Raw genomic sequence first — 18,364 nt, forward strand, 5'->3', positions numbered from 1 at the left:
GGTGTCCCATATGGTCCCCCGTGCCTGCCAGGAGCTATTTCTGAGCAGACAGCCAGGAGGAACCCCTGAGCACCGCCAGGTGTGGCCCAAAAACCAAAAAAAAAAAAAAAAAAAAAGAAATCTTCAGATTATATAGACATATATGCAATAGCTTAAAAGGAATAGCATACTGCTGCCTACAAAAAATAAACTTGCCTTTTCAGATTAAAAGGTAAAATTGGTGCCGGAGAGATAGCATGGAGGTAAGGTGTTTGCCTTTCATACAGAAGGTCATTGGTTCAAATCCCGGCATCCCATATGGTCTCCCGAGCCTGCCAGGAGCGATTTCTGAGCGTGAAGCCAGGAGTAATCCCTGAGCGCTGCTGGGTGTGACTCAAACCCCCACCCCACCCCCGGAAAAAAAAAGAAAAAAAAGTAAAATTAAGGATAATTAATTTTTACTTTTCTTTTGGAAAGAAACTGACACTAAAGCAAACATAAGTTTCAGAGCCCATTTAACATGGCAAATGTTATCTGGTAGCCTAATAATCACCAAACACACTTTAGCAGAACAGTTAAAATAAGGCAATAAAAGGAGAAACTTAAAATTTTATGTCCCAGGACATTTTCTGAGAAAGTGGGTATGAAACTTTTATGTTCTTCCTATTTGTTATGTGTAACATGCATGTAGACAGGTAGTTGGTGCCATTCTTGGGGTCAAATATAATACAGGAGTTAAGGCATTTTCCTTGCATTATGGTTCAATATACCAGCAACATATTATGGTCCTCCAAGCTCCACCAGGATGAGAGAGCCAGGACTAAGCCAGAACATGTGTAGGTATGGTCCAAACCCTCCCCACCAAGCCCATAAAAGTTACTATTAGAAAAGTCAGAAACCTGTACCACAGGAACTTCTAATCTGATTCTACCAGCAAGTATAAGTACAACACACTGGAAAACATCTACTTCATACTCTTTCAACTTTCTTTTTCTCCTCTCTCAGTTTTGACTCACTTAAAGTTGAATATTAGGGCTGGAGAGATAGTACAGAGGGTAAGGCATTTGCCTTGCACTCAGCAGCTCAGGTTCAATCCCTGGCATCTCATACAGTCACCTGAGCATCAGCAGGAGTGATGCCTGAGCACAGAATCAGGAGTGATTCCTGAGCACCCAAACAGAAAAGAATGTTCAGCTCAACATTGAGAAACTGACAAGAGGGCCATCCAATTTCTTCTTTTGTTTGTTTTGTTTTTTTGGGGGGGTCACACCCAGCAGCACTCAGGGGTTACTCTTGGCTCTATGCTCAGAAATCACTGCCAGCAGACTCAGGGGACCAGATGGGATGTTGGGATTTGAACCACCGTCCTTCTGCATGCAAGGCAAATGCCTTACCACTGTGCTATCTCTTTGGCTCCCCAATTTCTTTTTATAACCTGTCTTAAATCACAGAAATTAATATTTACATAAAAGCTATAGTTAAAGAATTATTTTCAAAATAATGATGGGAGAATCTCACAAAGTAATAGCTGTGGACCATCTTAGTAATACTATAGTGGTATTTAAAACAGTTAAGAAAATAGCATTAATAGAAATGAATGAAGCATACAAAATGTAAATTATCTGCAGTGCATATTCTCAAACAAATACTTGGGCATCAGAAAGTTCCCAGCTTGGACAAAAACAAACAAACATTATACAAAACATTACATAGCTTCAAAACAAAACCCAGGGCTCAAAAGATAGCACAGCAAGGAAGGTGCTTCCCTTGCATGCACCCAACCTGGATTTGTTCTCAGTATCAGAGTATCTCAAGTCCTGCCAAGAGAGAACCTTTAGCAGTCAGGAGTAAACGCTAAGCACTGCAAGGTATGACAAAAAAAACCAAAACCAAAACAAAACAAAATAATCCCAGAGCAGCTGTACCGCATTCACACTTAGAAACTTAGTTTATAGTCTTGTGAAAAGAAAGACATATGAAGAGAATAATTAAAGGACATCAGAGACAAGTTTCAACAAGCCTAGTTAAAAATTCCTCAGTGAAAATATGAATTTCTTTTGAGGAATCGTTAAAATAAAACTGAATAGTGTTAATTTAGGATGGAAAAGGTCAAAAAATTTTAAATAGGATAACATTTTAAAATCAATATCAAGAGTATAGTACTATTATGACCTTATTATGGCTAACCCTACCCACTCAGTTAGAAAAGCTTTGCCTCAATGAGAATTTTGTTTACCCCAATGCAAGAATATTACTCTCACTCATGCTTACTTTCCATTTACTACTCCCAATGTCATTGAGAATCAGTTACATTTTTAAAGCTCATAATTTCATTCCCACGGAGCTCTTCAAAGATGCCAGATCAATCAAAAATCCAGGTATGTTGATATTTGGGATGACATCTCTAGTACTTTTTTAGAGAAAGTGTGGGCAACCTTTCCCACCCCCTGCCTTCTTGTACTTTCAGAAATCCTGGCAGCCTACACTCCGCAAATGAAGTCGCCATGTCTGCATTCAGCCAGCTCCACAGATTCACTCTATTTTCCAAAAGATAGAAGCTGTGAATGCAATCTTGGGAGGAGGAGAGGGTAAAATAAGTCCTTGCCCTGCTGAAGCCATGTCAGTTGTACCCACCACCTATAGCAAAGGCCCAGTTTAACCACTCACCCCAGAGCTCTGCAGAGATGCCAAACCAACTGAAACTCCAGGTATGTCAGTATTTGGGCTGATATATTCAGGACTTTTCTGGAGTGAGCGTGGGCAATCTCCTCTCACCCTACTTTATGGCTTTTTGTACTTCCTAAAATCCCAGCAGCCCCCTTTGTACCACAAAAGCTACAGAGCTTGAAATTCCTGGACCATTTGGTCCTGGACAAAATTTTTTCCAATATTTTCATCCCAATTTTGACATCAGCATGAATTCGAAGCCACCTAATATATAGGAACAAAACAAATAACAGAAGATCAACTTGCAACAAATTGCTTAGCAAACCTTCTAACAACAACTTAATAACCTCATTGAAAGATACATTAATTTTTACAAATTTTCTTATTACTGTACTTTTAAAAATAATTTAATTTCCATTTATCTATAAATAAGCAAAATAAAAATATTATTTCATACCTGTTCAGGGGTTAAACTTGAGATTAGGTGGGAATCTGGGAACAACAGTGGAGGGAATTTTATATTGATGGTGAAATTGGTCTTGGAACAAATGTATTACGAGCAACTATGTAATACATGGACTTTAAATAAAGTAATTTATTAAAATAAAGAACATTCCCAACAGTATAGAAAACTTCATATTCTAAAACCCACTGAAATACCCAAATATTCTAGATAAAGTATCAAAAGCCACTTAAAAAATAATCAAATTTAAGAAGCAGAATAAATTACAAGGCTTCAAAAAATTAAAACAAAGCTCTGGAGTGATAGTACAGTGGATAGGACATTAGCCTTTCATGATGCTGACCTGGGTTCAATACTTGGAGTCCCATATGGTCCCCCAAGTCCTCCACGAATAATTCTTAAACATGGAGTCAGGAATAACCCCTCACCACTGCCAGGTGTGGCCCCAAAGCAAAAATACAAACAAAAAAGGTGAAGGAGATAAGGCTCAAAAAACAGAGCACTGGCCAGCAAGTGCAAGACTCCAAGTACAAACTCTGACACTACACATTCTCTCCCTTCTATCAGCACCAAATATATGGCCCTGGTGACCCCTAAGCCAAGGCCAAACACTAAACCCTCAGACTTGTTCCATCAGACTGTATGACCCTGGATTTTTTTAAGTATAGGTTGCTAAAAATAACAAAGAATAATACCAGTGGAATTTTTTTCAGCCTTAGAAAGAAAATACTGATTCACTACAATATAATTTAACCTTAAGGAAATTATACTAAGCAAAATAACCCAAATAAAAAGGCTTAGAAGATATAACTCAGGAATCAGGCATGCAAGACCTACAAGAGACCATAAGATTGACACCTGGCACTGCCCATCCCAGCAATAGTAGGTGTGATCTTCAAAGCTTTCCCAGCATTTCTAGGTCTTAGCATCACTGAGTACTAGTCTTAAACTTATGTATGAATATGCATAGGCTTGATTGACAATTGAGGATTGCCTGGAGTGACCCCTGGGTACCATGGGGATTGTTTGGAAATACTCACACTCCTACTTCCAAAAAAGAACAAAAGAAATAAAAGAAGGCAAACACTCTGTTTTTCGGCTCATCAGTAGTACTAGAATCATCAAATTAATAGAAATTGAAAGTACAATGATGGTTGCTAAAGACTGGAGGGAGTGAAGAATACAGAGGCACTCAATGGATATAGGGTTTCAGTTTTGCAGGATGAAAAGAATCCTGGAAATTGGTTGCACAACTAAGTGACTAAAGTTAACTAAGCTGTATGTGTAAAATTAACCCCATCACAAAATGGGAAGAAGAAATGAACAGACATTTCCTCAAAGAAGAAATATAGATGGTCAAAAGGTACATGAAAACTGCTCCACATCAAATCATCAGAGAGATGCAGATCAAAACAATAATGAGATATCATCTCATGCCACAGAGACTGGCACACATCACAAAGAACATGAACAGGAGCACAGCTGTAAGGCATTTGCCTTGCACACAGCCAACCCATATGATCCCCTGAGGCAGGATCAATTTCTAAGTGCAGAGCCAGGAGTAATCCCTGAGCGCCAGAAAAAGCAAACAAATTACCACCACCAACACCACCACCAACACCAACAACAACAACCAGTGCTGGTGCAAATGCAAGGAAAAAGGGACTCTCATTCACTGCAGATAGGAATGCGCTGTCAGTGTGACCCAAAAACCAAAATAAACAAACAAAAATAAATAAAATCTTTCAAAATTAGAAGAGGCACAGACACAGAATGAGCTCTTTCTTATTTAAAAAAATATATATTATATAGTTAAGAGATAGAAGAATGGGAAATAAGGAAACACAATAAGGTAATAACAAATGGCCAAAGTTAACAAAATCTGAGATCTTTTCTACAGTACTGAGTTTTTCATTACATGAATATGGGAAAGGTTAGGCAGCGCGTATGTGGAGGAGGGACACTTTGGCAGTGCAGTGTTGGAACACTGTCATTAACAGCATAGTCCATCATGGGGTTTAAAATGAAACATTTTTAAATAAATAAGAATAATAAACTGGCCGGGAAGGTGGCACTAGAGGTAAGGTGTCTGCCTTGCAAGCGCTACCATAGGACGGACAGCAGTTCGATCCCCCAGCGTCCCATATGGTCCCCCCAAGCCAGGGGCGATTTCTGAGCGCATAGCCAGGAGTAACCCCTGAGCGTCAAACGGTGTGGCCCAAAAACCAAAAAAAAAAAAAAAAAAAAGAATAAATAAACTACACAATATTTTCAATATTTTAAACAACCCAAAAGGATTTTTAAAAACACCTTAAATACATTTCAAAAGTATAATGAAAGTAAAGTAAAAATCGGTGTATTATTAAGTGACAAGTTTCAAAACACATAAAGCTGAACAAGGATTTAGAGTAGTAGTTATCTAGGATGAAGAAAAAATAAAGAAACACAAGCAAACTATTTCCCATGTTGGTCGTATTCATTTTATTCTTTTTTTTACCTTTCATATACTATATTAATCTCAAAATAATAATAGTTAAAACCTTGCTGTTTAATTATGATAATGATATGATGAATGATATAAACACCTTTTATTCTAATTTTATAGATGGGAAAGCGAAGAAATAAAAATATTAAATAATTTGTCCAAAGTTTCAGTCTAGCAGAGCCAGAACCACAATCTAGGGAATCTGTGTCAATAACAAATGGTCCTGAATGCTGAGATAACTGTCTTTGTCAATTTTTTTTTAATATTTGACTTTGTTTTATTTTATAAGACTCCATTCTCAATGAACTAGAAACTATTAAAACTTCTGTCATTAGTGCGCTAAAGACAAATGCCATTAAATGTATTTTTCAAAAGTTAAATGTGTTCATTCAGACACATTTGAGAGAATCTATATTCACATATATGTGAGAGAATAAAGAGAAATGTGTATCAAAAGCTCATCACCATTTTTCCTAGTATTAAATTTTCTTTTTCATATTTTTCTTCATGTTCTGAGTTATCTGCAATGATTATATTTTATCTCGGGATGGGAGAGCAACATTATTTAAAAATACTCTTGCCCTTGGCTGGTTTTTTTTTTTTTTAATCACATATCCTGAATCACATGGTAAATTGCATAGGAAGTCTAATTACATCTTGCCTGGCAGATAAAAGACAACTGAGTGTTTTGAGTTTCCAAAAAGGGCTTTCATTTTACTTCCCAAGGCAAATAGTGTTTTAAATTTCAGCAAAAATTTAAGATAAAGCCAAAAAGTTGCTTCAGACTCGTCTTAACACGCAATTCACTAGATTTATGTGGTTCCTGGGCAGTCACACCCTAATCTAAACTAACAAGGTATGGTGAATGTGGACTGAGGGGGATGGGGTATCTGCTGTTAACAAGAATTAAACTAAATAAGGGGAGAAAATAACAGAGGGAATTTTGTGCAACAATCAAGAAACAGGTTAATGGTTAAAACGACAAGTTTGGGGGAAAAACAGCTCTTAAATGAGAGTGCGAGCTTCTTTCTGACATTCAGCCAAGTGTGGGAGGTTGAGATGGGGGTGCTTGGAAACTGCTAGCTGTATGGTACTCAGTCTTTGGGACCAGTAAAAGTGACTTCTGTGATGTTCTTGGGAGGGAAGGGAAAAAAGACATAATGCAAAGCAGAGCTTTCTGGAAGGTGGAAGTAGGGAGAACTAGTTTTTAAAGAGAGATGGTGTTGGATTTTGTAATATTACCTAGTAAGGAACACTCGTCCTGAAGGCGGAACCCACAGAAAATGGCACCTAATTGCCAAGTCTCTGGGTTAAGTGAGAGCTGGGAGAGCAGACTTCACACAAGTGACCCAGGTTTAGCAATTTCTTTCCACCATAATGGACTAAAATTAAAAACATTTTCGTTCCCAAAAGGTAATTTATCCAAAATCACTATCTATATCCACAGAATCACCAGAAGCACATTGTGATATACTCATTTCCGATGTTTATTATCACCTGCTTTGTGAATTGGAGCCAATTTCTAACATTTCCTTTGTAGTGCTTTTGGCTTGTCAGACCAGTAAACCAATACCTGCCCCATGGAGATCTTGTGAAGACAAGCTGAGATCATGGATATGATACCTAGCAAGATGCTCCTTTCTATCCTCTGAAATGCTCTTCTTTCTGTCCCACTCACTCATCTAACTGAGCACAGCCATTGCACTTACAATCACACACACACAGCCTATGCCTCATGGGATGCTGTGGTCCAAAAAAAACCAGCCTTCAAAGGTCACTCCTGTCTAACTTATGACCCCAAGATCAAGATTAACAATGCCAGTGTATTAAAGCTAGAATTGGAAGCCCTTTTTTCACTTCAGATTTTATTTAAAAATAATGAATTACAAAACAGTAGGTGAAAAGGGAACCTGCTAATGAATATTTATGAAGACTGCTAACCAGAAAGAAAGACAAATGCTGCCTTTTCTTGTCACATTAAAATGAAAACAAACAAGACATGGATGAGGCAGCAGGAGAGCCAAAATAAAATTTTCATTACCAGGATGAAGACAAGGAGTTAGAAGTTTGATGTAATACATAGCAGGTACTGAGTGATACACAACCCCTGGGAACTCTAATAAGCACAGTCTCCAGAGACTTCAGTGTAAGGTAGCATTTTGAACTTCCACAGGCTCGTGGTTAATACATCTGAATCTTGGCTCAGAGCTAAGGAAGATTCAGAAAAGAAAGAAAGAAAGAAAAAAAAAAAACCAACAAAAACAAGGGCTTGAAATATTTCTTTTTAATGAAATACAGTCTTGTACTTCATCAACTTTGGTTTTTGCCAAAGATAACCACAAGACTTCCTAAAACCATCAATCTAGTAAAATATAATGGATAAAGACTTAAAATTTTGTTTTTTTGTTTTTGTTTTTAGGTCACACCCAGCAGTGTTCAGGAGTTACTCCTGGCTTTACACTCAGAAATCGCTCCTGGCAGGCTCAGGGGACCATATGGGATGCCGGGATTCAAACCACCGTGCTTCTGCATGCAAGGCAAACGCTTTGCCTCCATGCTATCTCTCTGGCCCCAAGACTTAAAATATTTTTATCTATGCTGAATGAATGTTTTTTTTTCTTCTGAGTTTTATAAAAGGTGATGGAAATGAAATGTCTTATTCTGCAAAAAGAGCATCATTAAAACATATCATCAAGAGTAAAAGCTAATAAGTGGTATATTTGACTTAAAGGTAAGTAAGTGAACAGGCAAGCAATCATTGTTTTTTGATTGTTCATTTTTTGGAAGGCCAGTGACCTTCCAAGAATACCAAGAGTTCCAATGGTACTCTTGGGATACTTTTAGTAGTGCTGGGACTTGAATCAGGGTCAGGTGCGCACAAGTCTGAACTCCTGTATTATTCTCTCTGGTGCCAGGACAATAAAATACTAAAAGCCATCAGAAGTTTTACTGAGGGCCTGGAGAGATAGCACAGCAGTGTTTGCCTTGCAAGGAGCTGATCCAGAACCTAAGGTGGTTGGTTTGAATCCCAGTGTCCCATATGGTCCCCTGTGCCTGCCAGCAGCTATTTCTGAGCAGACAGCCAGGAGTAACCCCTGAGCATTGCCGGGTGTGGCCCAAAAACCAAAAAGAAAAAAAAAAAAGAAGTTTTACTGAGTAAAAGGCAATCTTTTCTTTCCACATGAGTTTGAAAATTTTTATTATTTCTGTTGCTTGTTTGATATAACACTGCCTGGTAACACGATGTAACTTTTAGGCGTGCAGCTTTCTGCTTTGACATCTGAATCAACTATTGATGTTTTAAAGGTAGGTTAGACTATTAAACTTGCAAAAATGGGAAATAACTTTAAAGAAAGTTATCAGATCTGCCAGAAAACTCTTCAAAGGAGATTTGACAGAGGAGATTTGATGGCAGATAAGAGTAGAAATAAAATCTTTTCATGTCTGCACCTCAAAGGCTTGAACCATCCTTAAATAACAGTACTTCTACTTGAAAGTACCTCTGAATCCCTGAGCACCTGGTTAAAATACAGGTTCCATGAAGTTGGTCTAGGGTGGGGCCAAAGAATTTGCATTTCTAACAAATTTCCAGGTGATGGCCCCTGCTGCCTGAGTATGTTTTTAGTAATATGTATGGAAGAACAAAATAGAAGCCAAAAGCTCCATGGTTTAGTACTTGTGTTGGCTAATCGCATTCTAGTTCTGGGCCATGTCCCTAAGCTCAGTTTTTTGTTTAACATATATCAGTTTATCCTTTACTTCAAGGGTCACTAAAAAGCTACAGTGATATCCTATGCAAAAGTGTTTCAAAGAATAGCAATATCATCACAACTATTAAAAATATAACAGGGGGAAGAGAAACAGTATAAGGGTTAAGGCATTAGCCTTGCACTATGACTAACCCAGTTCAATCCCCAGCATGATATATGGTCTCACCAATTACTGTAAGGAGTGACCCTTGCCTATGGAGCCTAGAGTGAGCTCTAAACATAACTATTTTCCAAACTCTTCTCACAAAATATAACATAACAGATAATGTAACAGAAATGATCTTCTGTAGGACATGATTCTGCCACAGGATTTTGAATAGGAATGATGGCACAACAGGTAGGGCATTCTCCATACTGCCAACATAGGTTTGATTCCTGGCATTCCATATGGACCCTGAGCACCACAGTGATTCCTGAGTGAAAAGCCAGGAGTAAACCCAGAGTATCACACATTCGGTTCCAAAAACAAACAAACAAACAAAATTATATGATTCTAAGCCAGTATGCTTAATCTTACTGAACTCTAACTTAAATTTACCTTTGCAAACTTGTACCCTTCATGTGGTTCTCTTTGTCTCATAGATGTCCTTAGCTTTGTGTCAGGTTCCCCCATTTCTATAATTTTCATCTTTTGAATTTCATTTTTAGAATATCCCAAGAGTGCATAGAGGTCATATGGTCCACATTTGAGAAATATTGATAGGAGCTAGAGCAATAGTACAACAAATAGGGTACTTTCTTTGTACATGGCCTTTCTGGGTTAAATCTTCAGCACTCCATATGGTCCCCTAAATACTGCCAGGAGTGATCCATGAGTGCAGAGCAAGGAGTAAGCCCTGAGTACCACCAGGTATCACCCCCCCCCAAAAAAAAAAAAAAACAAGAGAGAGAGAGGGAGAGAGAGAGAGAGAGGGAAAGAGAGAGAGAGGGAAAGAGAGAGAGAGGGAAAGAGAGAGAGAGAGAGAGAGAGAGAGAGAGAGAGAAAGAGACACTCTGGCCCACTTAATACCATTGCTAACTACACAAGGAAAGCTTTGTAAGAAGCATGTCTTTTGAGGGATGTTCAATAGAAAAAAATTACTTAAAAGGACAAGGACAATCCTGAGTATAGTCAGAGAATTAAAAGGAATTAGTCTTTTTTGATCACACATCTGGTGTCAGCACTTCATTTGATAACCAGATCAACTGATACAATAGATTGGTAAATAAGAGGGACACTTGAAATATACAGCTAAAAATTATGTCTTTATGGGATAGGCAGACATTTAAAAATTTTAGATTGGGCCCGGAGAGATAGCACAACGGTGTTTGCCTTGCAAGCAGCCGATCCAGAACCAAAGGTGGTTGGTTCGAATCCCGGTGTCCCATATGGTCCCCCGTGCCTGCCAGGAGCTATTTCTGAGCAGAGAGCCAGGAGTAACCCCTGAGCAACGCCGGGTGTGGCCCAAAAACCAACAAAGAAAAAAATTTAGATTGGGGCCGGAGAGATAGCATGGAGGCAGGGCATTTGCCTTGCATGCAGAAGGATGGTGTTTCAAATCCCGGCATCCCATATGGTCCCCTGAACCTGCCAGGAGCAATTTCTGAGCATAGAGCCAGGAGTAACCCCTGAGTGCTGCCAGGTATGACTCAAAAACCAAAATAATAATAATAATAACAATAATAATAATAATTTTAGATTGACAGTAAAAAGAGAAGAAATAAAATTAGATATTTTAGTAGGATATATTGGGGAGAAAACTGAAGGCATTAAAAGCAATAGGAATATCTTAGAAGTCGTTTTTCTAATAATGGCTCCATTCGATCAGAATTATAAATAAAACTTCTGTCAATCTATATATGCTAAAAAGTGTTGATTTATATATATATATATATCTTTGGGTTTTGGGCCACACCCGGCGTTGCTCAGGGGTTACTCCTGGCTGTCTGCTCAGAAATAGCTTCTGACAGGCACGGGGGACCATATGGGACACCGGGATTCGAACCAACCACCTTAGGTCCTGGATCGGCTGCTTGCAAGGCAAACACCGCTGTGCTATCTCTCCGGGCCCAAAAGTGTTGATTTTTACAAAAATAATGTCAGCATAAATAATGAAATGTCCAAATAATGAAAGTGGGTCAAGATGATTGGAATACTAAGGCCAAACTATCAGGGTTTTAAACCTTTAGGTTCTTGTGGTTTCTACTGTTATACAAATCAGTAAGTATGGGGGAGTTACTAAAGTGAGCTGAAATTAGAACCCCAAATCAAACTAAAGTAGACATGACATAGTCGTATGAATTTTCTGAGAAGAGCATAACATTTGGTGGCTGCGACAGAACCAAAGCCAACAATTTGTCTATAGTTCAGTGTTCTTTCATCTATGCCATTCTGTCCTGCCTGTTACTATTTGATGAGACATGCCAAAAAGAAATCACAAAATTCAATATACTTATTAGTAATTTAGAAATGTCTTAGTGGCTTCCTCTTATCTTGTGACACCGAGGTCTTAAAAAGAACATTTAGTCTAAAAACCTAAACTGTGTCCATTCTTTTATCTTTTTTCCAAGCAATTAATTGATTGAAAAATAATTTATTCTCTAAGTGATAGACCCCTTTCTTGTGATTTAAAACTCATGAATATTTTAACAGCGTCATATCAAGATCTGAGTTTTTTAAGCACTTACATTGGGAACAAATAAATGGCCTGGGATGATAGGGTTTGTTTTTATATAAACTACAAAGATATAACAAAATAATATTGAAACTTATGGTAACAATATATGAAAATTGTTATTAAAAAGTGCATAAAGATACCTATTTAATTAAAAATGCTACAGCATCTTTTTAAAATAATCAGCATTCAGAATTCTTCATAAATTCTCTAGGAGTCATTTCAGTGATGCAGGACTAAATATAGCCTTTTGTAAATATTATTTTAAAATGTATATTCTACAACATCCAATGTTTTATTATCTGAGAGCAGAATAATTTCCTCAAAACAGACCAATATAATCATTCTTTAATTTACATCCATTTTCCTTATAGCTATAGACAATGTCCAATAACTTTCTAACAAAAGATCTCCATTTACTTAAAGATACAAAGCAAGTTATATCTCAACCTTCTGTTTTTAATTAGTTTTCAGATAGTTTTATGTATATAGTACTACATCATCCCTACCTTGACAATGCCCGACCTTCCACATTTATCCCAAGGTCCTCATTCTTGCCCCTTCCTCGCATGCTCTGATTAGTTTTATTGACCTTCTTAAAGAATTGTTTTCGTTGGGTAGTGGGTATTGTCTGACTTCCTGCTTTGTTTCTCCATACTCTGCATATAAGTGAGATCATCTACTACTTGTCTTTTTATTTATAACTTAGTTATCAAAACTTCTTCCAATTTTATACAAATTCCAGCAAACTTCATTTCATATAATTTCATCTTTTTTGATACCCATGCAGTATTCTATTATGTGTATATATTTCAAAATTCCTTACATATTCAATTCAGTTGAGCACTTGGGCTGTTTTCAGATCTTGATTATTGTAAATAACATGAAGATGGACACAGATTGTTTTAAGTCCTATAAGATTAATATTTTTGAGTGCTTCGAATAGATGTATAGTAGTGGAATTACAGGATCTAATAGAAGCTCAGTTCTTAGTTTTTAGTGAAAACTCCAAACTGTTTCTCAAAGGGGTTACTCAAGTAACAAACAGTCCTAGAATCAGTGAATAAGAGTTTCTTTTTCCCAAATTCCTGCCAGCACTTAATGTTTTCAGACTTTTTGATATAAGCCATTCTTGCTGATGATGAATCTTTTTTTCACATGCCTATTGGTCGATCATCTTTAAGCCATCTTTTAGTAACTGTTCATCCCTTCTTCCTATATTTTAAAATCAATCATTAAATATTAACTAAAGGACTAACTTTTCTCATAGGACTTCCTTTTCATCTCTTCAATAACTTTAGGTTCCCCTAAGAACCTTGCCCAACTTCAGCATATGCTATACAAGTAGAGTAACAGTATGGGAGAGATATTTAAATTTGTAGGTAGTAAAAATTTTATTATGCTTCATACCTACAAAAGTAAATGTAGCAATTAAAATGCATTCTATATTACATTCAGTTAAAATTAGTGTACCATTCATGAATTATTTGTAATAACTGGTAATTTCAATAAAGTTATTTATTTAATAAAGCACCCAGGTATCAGATACTGAATATCTTACTTATAAAATACTAGCAACAAAGATCAAAGATAACATATGGAGAAGGGTGATGAAGGGTTTGGACAGAGAAGAAGGTACCTGCTTTGCCTACAATGATTGCAGTTTGATCCTTGGTGCCGTGTATGGTATACAGAGTCCAGGAACAGTCTCTGAATAGTATCAGATGTGGCACCCAATATCAAAGTTAATAAATAAATACTAATGAATGAGAGAGATAGTACAGGGGTTAAAGTGCTTGACTCAAATGCTAGTTTGATCTTTAGTACCCCTATACGATCCCCCAAACACTGCCAGGAATGATCCCTGAGCACAAAGTCAAAAGAAAGTTCTGAATAATAAGTGAGTACATAAATACTGACAACACTAAATAATACAACAACTCTAATAAAGATTATTATGCCCCCTTTTCACAGTAAAGTTCTCAGATTGTCATAGGTCTTTTATCAATTTTGATTCTAGAGATATTATTTGGAGTAGTGTAAAGTTACCTAACCAGAAACTTCTAAGTACTTATACTGCACAGTCCATATAAATATAAATATAAATATATATATATATATATACGGTTAATGTCAGATTTCCCTAGAACAAAATTCTAAGCTAAATATTTGCATGCACAAATTTTACTAGTGAGGACTTCTGGACTCAACATCTGTGAAGGGTAAATAAAGCAAAGCAAGACAGTGGGTGTGGGAGAGAGGCAAGTGCGTTTTGTTACAGATCTACAACAGAAGTTCCAGATTTTGTATCTCTACAGGCCCCACACAATTGTCCTGAACTGTGCAGAGGGCCTTTGTACACCAATTGAGTCATCACTGAATGTACACTTTCCTAGCACAGATAGTATTTTGTGGGCAAGGATTCTCGTCTTTGCTGTAGCAAGGAGCATCTGCCAAAATGAACAGAAACAACTGAGTTCTCAGCTGTTTACTCCTCAGGGATCTGGGGAAAGAATGTTTTGGTCTTGAAGGGGCCATGGACCTGAAAGACAGACACATCATAGCTCAACTACTAGGACTATTCTCTTTTTCTTTTCTATTTTTTTGTCTTGTTTTTGAACTACACATGACTGGTTCTCAGACCTTACTCCTGTCCCTGCACTCAGCAATTTTTCATGGCAGAGCTCTGAGGACTGTGTGTGGTGCCAGGAAGGAATTCCAATAACTACGTGAAAAGCAAGCATCCTATCCACTGCACTATCACTCCGGCCGCTACAGAGACTAATTTTTGAAGCCCAGTGTAGAACTCTTTCTGTATGCATATTTATGTGTTTGTGCATTATAAAAGTTATGTGGCTTTAATGCCAAAAATACCAAAGAAATAAGATTGAAGAAAAAAAGCTACAAATACAGCTTTAGCTTATTAGAAGAAATATTATCTACTCATTTTTTAAATCTTTCTCTTTAATCTCTTTGGTTCTCTTTTTTCTCTCTCAGTATCTGTCCCCGTTCTGTGTTACATTCTCTATGTCTTATACAATGATATATAATATGTGACTTTGAACAAAAAAATGGAAGACTCTGGGAATTTATCACAGCTGGAGTGCATTTGCCTTGCATGTATGAGTGACTACAATCCACAGCACCACAAAAATAAAATAATCAATAAAATATAAAAACCTAATGACAGACAAAAACAGGGAGAAGAAAGAATACTTTGAACTATTAAATATATAATAATTATAATATACTACCCAAGCTGAGATGGTCATTGTTTTTCACAGTAAAGATCACTGACATGTCCTCAAAATTAAAAATGTTGCACTGGTGAAGGGGGGTGTTCTTTACATGACTGAAGCCTAATCACAATCATATTTGTAATCAAGATGTTCAAATAATGAAAAAAATAATTTTTATTAAAAAATGTTACAAAGGATGAATAAACTCTCTATTAGATGTTCTATATCCTCAATAATTTTTCTTTGTCCTCAACATTTCCTTATAAAAGTTATTTTCTAAGCTAAATTAGAAAGACATAATTTCCTTAGAATAGTCCTTGCCTTTAACAAATTGCACAAATAGCTTCGAGCTAATACAACTGTGCATGAAAAAAATTCTATTTCATTTTCCATTTTATAGTAAGAGCCATTAAAATGTTTTTTAAATTTAAGATAAAAATTATAATTTATTATTTATTTATGCAATATGTATAAGATTTTTTCAAGCAACAAAGTCAGTAACTAGCAAGACTGGATTATTAAGGCATGAATTTGAAATGGATCCCCCGAGGAAAACAAATCCAGGTTATATTATGGGAAAATGTGAAGAGTCATTAATTCATATTATGCTGTCTTGCTGTTCTATTAGTGCATGCAAAAATAAATTCTCTGTCACCATTCTCATTTTAACAAAAGCAGCATGATAGCAGTGCAAAAGCTAGAGTTCAAAAAGTTAATAATAAACCTGAATCAAGAATAACTTCAAAAGTGCCCAAACAACAAAAGGCAGTGGAGAGTGAAAATTCAAATGTAGTGGGATATTATCCAATTAGTAATCTCTTATCATTGTCCTCCACCAAAATGCTCTACAAACTGCTGATGCAAAGTCTATGACCTCGATGGCAGGACTGAATTTTTGTAGCAAAAGGTAGTGGCTCAGCACTTCCTCGCTGCTTTCTTTTTAAAATGATCATACTACTGAAGGGCATAGGATGGCACATTTTACTGTTAAATAATGTTTGAGCCAACTGGAAGACAATCCATTAAAAAAAAAATGTCACCTTGACAACACACCCATTACTTCCACTATTTAACAGTCACACACAAACACACACACACACACACACACACACACACACACACACACACACACACACACACACACACACCCTTCTTCCTGCATAATCCTGCACTCTAACCAACCAGCTAGGAACATATGGAGGAGAGGGGGTTGGCTTGTGAGGGGGATTGGGTCACATCTGGCTGTATTCAGAAATTACTCCTGGCTCTGTGCTCAGAAACCACTCCTGGCAGTCTAATGGCACCATATGGGAATGCCAGGATCAAACCCGGGTTGGCCACATGGAGGTAAATACCCTACCTGCTAAGTTATCACTCTGATCTCAGGAATATGATTTTGAATACTATTCATACTTTACTTCCAGTTACCAACTCTGAGGCTAACATACACTCCACCCATTTTTTAATTTGCATAATAGCATTTGCAACACTGAATCTGAACAAAAAAGTAGTTTACCCAATATCATTGCCTCCTATACTATGCCCACATTTAGAAAGTTCAGACAAAACACAACCTCCTCAACCACAAACAGTGGTGAAAGCTGACTTGCTCTTTCACAACCATCACATCATCTTGTGTTCATGATCTGCAGTTGCTACCTTACTCTGTCCTTCCATGCTATAATTCTGTCCAATGTAGCCAAACTAACCAGTGGGAAATCAGATCAATTAAAGTCTCCCTGTAGCTGTTATTCCTTCACTGTTACTTCTGCCAGTTCCAAAAACAACAAAGGTCGAGTCTTACATCTTAGCAGCATTAGAGTAGAAAGTGTCGCAAGAAAAACAGAAGTGACATGGAACATGAAAGAGAGACAGAGAATTAGAAAAGGGGTAAATAGGAACATTTTTGTACTCTACATAAACAAGAGGAAACTCCTTGTGTTACTGGCAGCTTTCGGGATGAGTGAATCATGTCTTGTATATGCACCCTGACGATTTACAGCCCACGTGGTTTCACAGTAATGACTGACCAGTCTGTGCATCAGAGAAAAAGTCATTGTCCTTGAGACCACCTACAACTTGCTTGCAAACGCCATCATTCTAAGCTACACCAACTCAGAAATTCATTTTCTCTCTCTCTCTCTCTCTTTTTTTTTTTTTTTTTGGCCCACACCCAGTGATGCTCAGGGGTTACTCCTGGCTATGTGCTCAGAAATCACTCCTGGCTTGGGGGACCATATGGAACGCCGGGGATCGAACTGAGATCTGTCCTGCTGGATCAGCTGCATGCAAGGCACACACCTTACCACTGCGCTATTGCTCCAGCCCAGAAGTTCATTTTCTACACATAACATTCATAGGGTATTGCAAAATATTTGGCTAAATCTTGTGTTTTAAATATTGGTTTTAAAATAAGTAAGAAGTCTCTTTCTGTAATGTCTCAAATTTAACTTTTAATTTAAAAGGTCCAGTAAAACTAGAAAAGAAAAATAGGATATTTTACTTTGTTAGAGAATGTCTAATCTATTTTATAGGGAAAATTTGGCTTAATGACAAATGTGATGTTTTATCTTTCTTTTATTTATTTATTTATTTATTTGGTTTTGAATCACACAAAGGTGATGTTTTATCTTTCTTTTATTTATTTACTTGGTTTTTGGGTCACACTCTACATTCAAAAATCGCTCCTGGCAGGCTAGGGGGACCATATGGGATGCCAGTATTTGAACCACCGTCCTTCTGCATGCACGGCAAAAGCCTTACCTCCATGCTATCTCTCCGGCCCTGATGTTTCTTTTTTTTTTTTCCTTAAAAAATATGGAATGCTTCACGAATCTCGTGTCATCCTTGTGCAGGGGCCATGCTAATCTTCTCTGTATCGTTCCAATTTTAGTATATGTGCTGCCAAAGCGAGCACGATGTTTTATCTTTTTAAGATGGAATTTAAACATTGGTTCTTTGATTCATTTTTTAAATATTGATATAAGTGGTAGAAAAGCTATAGAGATATGCTGGATTCCAAACATAAAATTTATGACCAAAAATTGTAATTATAAAATAAAAAGAGATAGTATGGCAGACAGGGTATTTGCTTTGCATGCGGCTGA

At 37.0% G+C, this 18,364-nt stretch overlaps 1 protein-coding gene and 1 non-coding gene across 25 annotated transcripts in view; both read right to left on the bottom strand.

Annotated features, from left to right (window-relative positions):
• NRCAM (neuronal cell adhesion molecule) overlaps positions 1-18,364 on the bottom strand; it is a 303,075-nt gene that overhangs the window by 207,657 nt on the left and 77,054 nt on the right. The gene's annotated exons all lie outside the window — the stretch shown is intronic.
• On the bottom strand, positions 18,069-18,174 carry LOC125996695 (U6 spliceosomal RNA). The gene has a single exon (XR_007491382.1). It is a non-coding gene; the product is annotated as a U6 spliceosomal RNA (small nuclear RNA).

The sequence above is a fragment of the Suncus etruscus genome, chromosome 1 (assembly GCF_024139225.1).
Source record: "Suncus etruscus isolate mSunEtr1 chromosome 1, mSunEtr1.pri.cur, whole genome shotgun sequence".
In the NCBI taxonomy this organism is placed as follows: Eukaryota; Metazoa; Chordata; class Mammalia; order Eulipotyphla; family Soricidae; genus Suncus; species Suncus etruscus.